This window comes from Myotis daubentonii, chromosome 1, assembly GCF_963259705.1.
Source record: "Myotis daubentonii chromosome 1, mMyoDau2.1, whole genome shotgun sequence".
NCBI lineage: Eukaryota > Metazoa > Chordata > Mammalia > Chiroptera > Vespertilionidae > Myotis > Myotis daubentonii.
This window is the reverse complement of record NC_081840.1, coordinates 98274703-98283784: the sequence shown is the minus strand read 5'-3', so window position 1 is coordinate 98283784 and position 9082 is coordinate 98274703. Positions and strand designations below refer to the sequence as shown.

The window sequence follows — 9082 nt, the reverse complement described above, 5'->3', positions numbered from 1 at the left end:
CTGGCCAGGGCAGGCGGGAAGCTTGGCTTCCTCCATTGCCAGGGCAACCAAGCCTCCTGTTTGCTCCACCTCCGTGGCTGCCAGCCGCCATCTTGGTTGTGTTAATTTGCATATAGTTGCTCTGATTGGCTGGTGGGTGTGGCTTAGGGAGGTGGCATGCGAGCGTAGCAGAGGTACAGTCAATTTGCATGTTTCTCTTTTATTAGATAAGATATCTCTGTGTACTAGTGGATATGTATCCAGCTTCTTGCTGTAGTGTCCCCCACCTTTATGGGACCCATAGTTTTGCATAGGAGCCCCAGGATCTCCAGCAACAGAGAAGCAGCTTTGCCCAGGGGCCTCAGAGGTTTTGTAATCTCCCTGAATAGCTCCCCCATGGGTACTCCACTGTCCTGCAGAATTGGCATTATCAGTTCTGCTAGGTAGAACCACACATGGGGGAAGTCAATTTCCATTGTCTTCAGCCAATTCTAGGATTTCAAACAGCCCTTGATAATACTGAGCAGTGGAGAGGTGCTCAGCACAGAGCAGCTGGTGCAGCAGCCCTCCCATATGTTCACGAGCAATGGCACTGTGCTCCAGTGTGTACTCAATGCCATGCCGCACAAAGAAGAAAAGCGGGGAGGGTGAGGCCAGCTCCTGCACACACTGCACTGCCTTGTATTTCTTCTCCAGCTCCTCTTATGATAGTGCAGCCTTAGGGAGGCTCACAGGGGGTAAGGTGGCGCCTTGCTTCCCAGCATCTCCCTACGGTCCCATTCCTCCCAGAAGCTGGCTGCCTTGCACATTCCCTCAGGCTGGGAAGGCCGCTCTCTACTCCATTCCTCCACTTCCTTACTGAAGCTCCGCTTGGTGCCAGGTGTCCAAGAGCTATCTAGCTGGTCCCCACGATCACCTCCCCACTCATTCCTCTCTAAACGGTCTCCCCGATCCCCAGTTTTCTCACCTCCTTCCAGGCTCAAGCTACTCCTCTGGGCCACACGTCTGTTTTCCGTGCTTTCAGTAGGTGTTGCTTGTTGAAGGGCCGAGAAGCGACTCAAGGTACTAGTAGCTGGACGAGCAGCTTCTGATGCTGCGTCAGATGGCTTGGCTCCTGAGCCTCCACTGCTGCCCTTGCCCCAGCTCAATCGCCCTCCAGGTGCGAAGAGCTGGTTGTTAGAATCCCTGGAGCCAGGCTTCGTGATCTTGGTGAGTCATGAGGTGTCAATAGGGCGGCTGCCCTGACTGATGGGGACTGTGTTCCAGCCACCACCATCATCTACAAGTGGAAGGCCAGGCTGATAGGTGGGCCTGGGGGACCACCCCGACACTTGTCGCTGCCCTTGGCCATTAGCTGCTGCACTTTTATGTGCTCCCGATGCTCCTCCATCTCCGCCTCCTTATGGATCTGGTCAATGGTCTTGGGACCCTGATCCCCTCGGCGTGGCACCCAATTGCTCCGTCGCAGATCCAGCACGTCTTGCAGCATGAAGCGGATTCGGGATGAAGTCTTCTTTTCCTTGGTTATTTTTTCCATCTGGTTGAAATACTGATCCATTCAGGGCTTGGCTTTTTCAAAATCTAGGTCTTTGCCAATAGTAGTGAGCAGATGGCAAAGGTATTCAAGGGACTCTTCATCGTGGTTCTTAAGTACTTTAACTACACAGTCGTGCATTATTGCCTCTGTTGACATCTTCAGCTTGAACAACTACCCAATAAACTTGATATTCCCTAAAGAGCGCCGCCGGGCTATGACTTGAGCCTCTTCCAGCTCTTCCTTCAGGCGTCCCCGTTCCTCTGCCATAGCAGCTTCATCCATCTTTTTGCTTCTTCTCAAAAATTTCATCATCATCTTTGTCTTTTTCAAACTCGTTCTGACATCGATTCAACAACAGTTTTCGAAAGTTTACAGTCACTGTTGGCTTTTCCGTAGTGGGCACTTTCAGCCCCGTGAGGCAGCGGCACATGTTGGCATAGGCCACAGAGAAGTTGGGCTCTGAAATGGCCTTCTCAAAGATGAGGTCAATGACCCCTTCAGGCGCTCCTCAGTGTCGATGGCCAGCTGCAGCACTTGCTTCATCAACTGCTGGAACATCTGGGGTTGGCCTGACCACATCTTAACCAACCTAGGCAGATGAGTATCCATGCTAGCTTTACTTGGAACTATTACTTTGTTTTGTTTTTCATATGTACCCCCAAAACGTGGACACTTAGTTGATATACTTCTGTTCTGAGATGGATTAAGATTGTGATCATGAACCTTGAATATCCTAATTCTTTTCCCAAAATTCTTTGAGAAGTGGGTGAATGGGAAGATATGGGAGCATGGAAAGCCAAAATCTACCTTTATTCCCTCATTTTTAAAGTAACAGATAAAGAAATAATTAGCCCTCAAAGCTCAACTCTGCTCCACATAGTGGTAAAATTTGCCTTCTCATTGGCTTTTAAAGTTTTAGAGAACCTTGTATGGTTTTCATTCATTTGATTATTAATTTATTTGTTCAACACATGCATACCTCCCAATGCTGAATGCATGTCAGAGAATGAGATTGACATAGCCCTTTCTCTCATGGAACTTTTACAATATATGCATTTTTTTGTAAAGTGAGTTATGAAATCATGTCGTGAGTTGTGATGGGCATTGGAAAAAAATGACAAAATACAAAAGCACAACCTTGCACAAGCTATGGGGAAATAACAAAAGCATAGTGGATCCCAGGAAATCGAGGAAAGTGAAGCCAATAGAAAGTAACAATAAAAGAGATTTACTTTTAGCAAAGAGAATGGACTTAGGAGAAACCCCAATGCCCTGAGTCACACAGGAAGGTTAGAACTCATGGGTGAGCAGAGGCAGCTCTCCCTCTTCAGTAGGGATGAGGTGATTCCCAGAGATACCCACAGGTCAAAGCAGAGTGAATTCTTTATTCTTGGTCCTATTGGTAAAAATAACTGATTTTTTTCCTCTATAGGGAGTAGTGTTGATGTGACGGTGCACTTAATGTAATAATCTGTATTATATAATATGCTCTTGGAAACCCCATCCTCTAAAGCCTTTGGCTTCCATATTTTCTTTATGAAATCTGCTTATATTTATTCTACTTATTTGTATCTATTTCTTGAAGCAAAGCCACATCTTCACTTGCTGACTTTTGGCTTATTTAACTTTCCCTTTTCCCACTGAAGTCTATTCCTTATCCTAAACTATGTGACATTGTGGAAACCATCCTAGCAGGTGGTGATATATCTTGTATGACAACAGCTAACAGAGCAAACACATCTTAGTGGATATGAATTAGGAGTATGAAAAACTATTTTACAGGGGTGGGAAACCTTTTTTTCTGCCAACGGCCATTTGGATATTTATAACATCATTTATGAGCCATACAAAATTATCAATTTAAAAATTAGCCTGCTATGTTTGGTCAAACACTTAATTAACTCACTCCTAATGCCTTGGCAGGGCCAGACCAAATGATTTCGCAGGCCTTATATTGCCCACAGGCTGGACGTTCCCCACCCCTGAATCACCTGCATCTCTGATGAACTGTGGGAAAGGAAAAGTAAGTGACAACTTAAGGGACTGGGGTTCTCCAAGTCAGGGCCATGTATGTGCATCTGTGGCACTGGTGCCTCACCAGAGCCGGCTGGGAAGCAGGTGTGCAATGCAGATTGTTGAATGAAGGTTCTGAAAAGACCATGTAGCCTAACTAAAGGGCATGGGATTGCAGAGTTGGGCAGCCCTTCCTCAGCTGTTTCTGGCTGGGTGACCTTTGGCAGGTAATTAATCTTTCTGTACCTCAATTGCCTTTTCTATGAAATGATGATGATAACAATCTTAGGACCGATTGGAGAAACCAAGATGGTGGCATAGGTAAACACCGGAAATTGCTACCTCACACAACCACTTCAAAAATACAACTAAAAGACAAAACGGACATCATCCAGAACCACAGGAAGGCTGGCTGAGTGGAAATTCTACAACTAGAAGGAAAGAGAAAAGCACACTGAGACTCAGAGGAGGTGCAGAAGTAAAGTGCAGAGGTATGGAGGTGCACGTGGAAAGGGCTGTCAACTGAGGAAGCAGTTGTCTTTTTCAATCGGGAGGGAGTCTCAAGCTCCTGACTGCTCTGAACTCCAGGTCTGGGCGAGTCTCTGGGGTCCCAGACTCATACGGGGAGAAACTGGACTATCTGGAATCGGGCAGAACTCGAGGGTGGCTTTCTCTCAGAGGTGCTTGCAGCGATTACCAGGACACTGAGACGTGGGGCCTCTTTGGGTAGGACTGAGGATCAGCCATAGCTGTTTGCTCCACCCTATTGATTCCCTGAAACCCCGCCCCACCCAAGCTGTGCACAGAGGCTTTTGCATATGAAAAGCCTGGCCCTTTGCAATCTGAAAATCACATAACAAACTCCAGCTGGGTCAGAGAGACCCAGAACATCCAAAAGAAGGTCCAAGGCCTCACAGCTGCTTGCATTGCTTCACAGCTGGGCCTCATCTGGGCACCTCCAAACCCCAAACAAAGAAGAGGAATCTGCAGATCTCTCCATAGCTCCTGCTGGGTAGCCTCAGGCAGAGGCTAAATTAGCACCCCTTAGAGATCCAAGAGCCAGTGTAACCAGTGGTCAGAGTGGGACCATCCAGATTACAACTCCTCAGATCCATAAGGGACACACTCAGGGGGCAGACTCAGTGAGCACCAAAACCCCACTGAAGTAAGTCTTGCCTCAGAAGGGTGTCACCAGTACAGAAGTCCTTCCACTGTAGACACAGCTGATTCTCACAGCCAATTGGCCTGGAGGTCAATTCCTCCCAGCAATACCTACAACAATCAAGGCTTAACTACAACAAGATTGTGCACACAGCCCACAAAGGGGTGCACCAAGAGTGTCCACCTCAGGTAATTGGGGAGGCTGAGCCACTGGGCCCTATAGGACACCTAGCATAGAAAGCCACTCTATCAACACAGGGAGGCATAAAAAATGTGAAGACAAGGAAACAGGTCACAAATGACAGAAATGGAGGAAAGCAAACTACTGGATATAGAGTTCAAAACCACACTCATAAGGTTTTTCAAGAATTTTCTAGAAACTGCCGATAAATTTAGTGAGACCCTCAAGAAATCTAGTGAGACCCTCGAGGATATGAACAAGCACCAACTAGAGATTAAGCATACACTGACTGAAATAAAGAATATCATACAGAGTTCCAACAGCAGACTAGAGAATCGAAAGAATCAAGTCAAAGGTTTGAAATACGAAGAAGCAAAATACACCCAACCAGAAAAAAAGAAAAGAAAAAAGAATCCAAAAATATGAAAATAGTGTAAGGATCCTCTGGGACAACTTCAAGTATACCAACATCCGAATTATGGGGGTGCCAGAAGAAGAAGAGAGAACAAGATATTGAAAACTTATTTGAAGAAATAATGACAGAAAACTTCTCCTACCTGGTGAAAGAAATAGACTTACAAGTCCAGGATGCACAGAGAACCCCAAACAAAAGGAATCCAAAGAGGACCACACCAAGACACATCATAATTAAAATGCCAAGAGCAAAAGACAAAGAGAGAATCTTAAAAGCAGCAAGAGAAAAACAATCAGTTACTTACAAGGGAATAGCCATACGACTGTCAGCTGATTTCTCAACAGAATCTATGCAGGCCAGAAGGGAGTGGCAAGAAATATTCAAAGTGATGAGTAGCAAGAACCTACAACCAAGATTACTTTACCCAGCAAAGCTATCATTCAGAATTGAAGGTCAGATAAAGAGCTTCACAGATAAGAAAAAGCTAAAGGAGTTTATCACCACCAAACCAGTATTATATGAAATGCTGAAAGGTATCCTTTAAGAAGAGGAAGAAGAAGAAAAAGGTAAAGATACAAATTATGAACAACAAATACACATCTATTAACAAGTGAATCTAAAAATCAAGAGAATAAATAATCTGATGAACAGAATAAACCAGTGAATATAATAGAATCAGGGGCATAGAAAGGGAGTGGACTGACTATTCTCGGGGGGGGGGGGGGGAGGTGTGTGGGGGGTGCGGGAAGAGACTGGACAAAAATCGTACACCTATGGATGAGGACGGGGAAGGGGGTAAGGGCAGAGGGTGGGGTGGGAACGGGGTGGAGGGGAGCTATGGGGGGAAAAAAGAGGAACAACTGTAAGAATCTGAACAATAAAGATTTAATTTTAAAAAACAACACAATCTTAGGACCATTTTGGAGAGAGTAGAAATAATAACAAAAACCCAAAGAGCCTATGAGAGACTACAAATGTATAACAAATGGATTAGTTTTACTGTAAAATTTGCGGATTTACAATATTCTTTAATTACTAATACTTGGGAGTATTTATGGTATGTGCAAAACACACTTTCACTAAGCCGCAGGTGGTTTTTTTTTTTAAATTCTTTATTGTTGAAAGTATTACATATGTCTCCCTAAAACTGAGAAATTTAAAAATTTTAATTTATTCACAATAATAATAAAACAATTAAATATTAGGATAAATCACTCATTTCCAAAACAAAAATTACTGAAAGAAGTGCCATTATTATATGCTTTTGAAAATCTCTTTAATGTCTTGCTTCAGAGAAGACATCTGGATTCTCATATCTGCTTCTTTAATCAATCCATTGTAGTAGTAAAAATCATGTAACCTCTAGAAAAAATTCAAGAATAAAAGAATGAGAAAGTGAAAAAGGGCAAATAATATGTTTATATTTGTATGATAGTAGCTTTCACTTTGCAAACCTCCTAACAAGATCTTGAGGATTCCCAGGTACCACACTCTGAGAATAACTGTTGTAGAGACAACACTGTCACAAACTAAAACTAGTAGAAAAAAAAATAATAAAATGCCTGGCCAGGTGACTCAGTTGGTTGGAATGTCATCCTGTACACCAAAAGGTTTTGTGTTTCATACCTAGGGCACATATCTAGGTTGAGGGTTCACTCCCCAGTCAGAGTGCATACAGGAAGCAACTGATCGGTGTCTCTCTCTGTGTCTCTGTCTCTCCCTTCCTCTTTCTCTAAAATCAATAAAAGTGACTTTGGTGAGGATTAATAATAAATAAATTTAAAAAGAAAAACACCCCAGACGTATAAACTGCTAGTTTAGAAAACACTATTGCACTGATTGGATAGTATAAATGATTTTATGTTCCATTTTAACTTCTGGAGTTCCTACTAGAAGTTTCAAGAAGTCTATTAATTGTATTTCTTCTCATTAATTATGAAATCAATGGAATTTCAGCAAAGATGACCATTGACATGCCATCACATGCTTGGGGAATCATCAGGCTTTATATTTGAGAGCATTTTATTTATGGATTTGGAATGATTATATCTTGAAATAATACCTTTCCTTTTTAAGGGCTTAGTAATGAATGCCTCAGCATAATGAAGAGTATGCAATGTTTGAATTTAGACACACAATAGTTGGGCAACTTTAGGCCTCAGTTTCCTCTTTTGTAACGTGGGAATAACAATGAAACCCAGACTGGATTACTTTTATATACCCAAAGGCCTTAGTCTGATACATAGCTCCAGGAAGGCAAGAGGCAAAATTCCCAATTGTGACTTCAGTTGGGGTGAACGAGGCCTTAGAATTCATCACACTTGCATCTGGCTTCTGCTAGAACACACTCAGCAATAGAAACACTCTGTTCTCCATGCATCCCCTTTCAGTTCACAGAGATCTAATTGTTAGAGCCTTTAGGGAGCTAAAATCTCCCTTCCACATTTCCAATTGGTCCCTCTCCTTCCTCTGAGTGTGGTCTAATTCTCTTTTCCACGCCAACTCTTTACACGTTTAAACAGCTCTTCCGTGCAGTGCCACCCTTCTTCTTTTCTTTGGATGAAAATTGTAATAGCCTTCAACAATCACTTGTATGACATTTTAAATTGCTGCTCATTTTCCTTTGGAAACAAAGAGAGTACAATTACACTTTTCCTTCCCATTCCGATTAGTTTACTGTGTCTAACTGTATACATTATCCTGATGATACAACAGAGTCATTTAAATGCTCTTGTTCGCTCGTTATTTAGTCTACCTGTGATATCAACCACTGTACCTTTTTATTGCTGAGCAAACAGACATGAACAGGAAACAGTGCTCTTGTCAACTGTCCACAGTTCTGTATTTCTCCATTTCTTCAGTATCACTCTGTACACCATGACATTAGTTTCCAGGTTTAGCCTGATGAGTAAACTAGAACTTGGTTGCCTTAAGAAGTTACTGTGCTTGTCTGAATAGCTGTGAGTCAGAACTTCTCTCTGTAAGCTGACGTTAATGTTCACTTACTGTAGCTCTGGGGTAAGCCATGGCCTTTGCCCTAGATTGCAGGCCATGATGACACTTGCTCTGCCGGGTCTTTTCAAGATGTTTAGACTTTTTAGTGTCACGAAGATCAGAACATTGAAAGCTGTTAGTCAGCCCTCACACATTCCTATTTCTCACCCAAAGAGCTACAGGCATTTCCTCTTCTAAGTTCTCCAAAGCATTTTGAATTTGCAAGTAGAGAAAACACTTGGACAGTTTCTGGTGAACATCTTTTTCTTTAACTTTAAAAAATCCCAGGAGTTTCACCAGTGACTTCACTGCCTTTTCACTCTTCCAGCTGGAACTCAGAATGAAGCTCTTTGTACTCCCTGCTGGGGAAGGCATTTTCTGTCTACCTGTCTTTCATGGACTGTTTAGGAAAGTACACTACACCATAAAGCCCCCATTTGAGGGTTTTATGGAACTTCATGGGCTTGTGTTCTTCATGGAGTTTGTTGCCAGCTCTGCATAGGCAGGAAGTGGCGTGTCCCAGCTCCTAAATTGAGCACCGGGATTTAATGAGCCTGGCTGGAGCAAGCCTGCTTTACCAGCATGGACATTTGGAAAACTCCCCAATCTCTTCTCTATTCCTTCTATGGAAAGGAATCCTAACTTCCTCTTCCTGCTTGTTGAAGTGAGGCCACCCCCCTCAAATATTCTTCTATCCAGACCGGGGGTCAGAGAAGCAGTAGGCTCAGTGTAGTTAGATTTCCGGGGCAGGCAGAAATGCTGTATCTTCTGAAAGAGATCAGGAGCCTGCATGAGAGGCCCA

The 9082-nt window shown here is 43.4% G+C and overlaps 1 pseudogene; it reads right to left on the bottom strand.

Moving 5' to 3' along the window:
- Positions 1–224: 224 nt before the first annotated feature.
- On the bottom strand, positions 225–2095 carry LOC132228165 (eukaryotic translation initiation factor 4 gamma 1-like; annotated as a pseudogene).
- Between the last annotated feature and the right edge of the window lie 6987 nt (positions 2096–9082).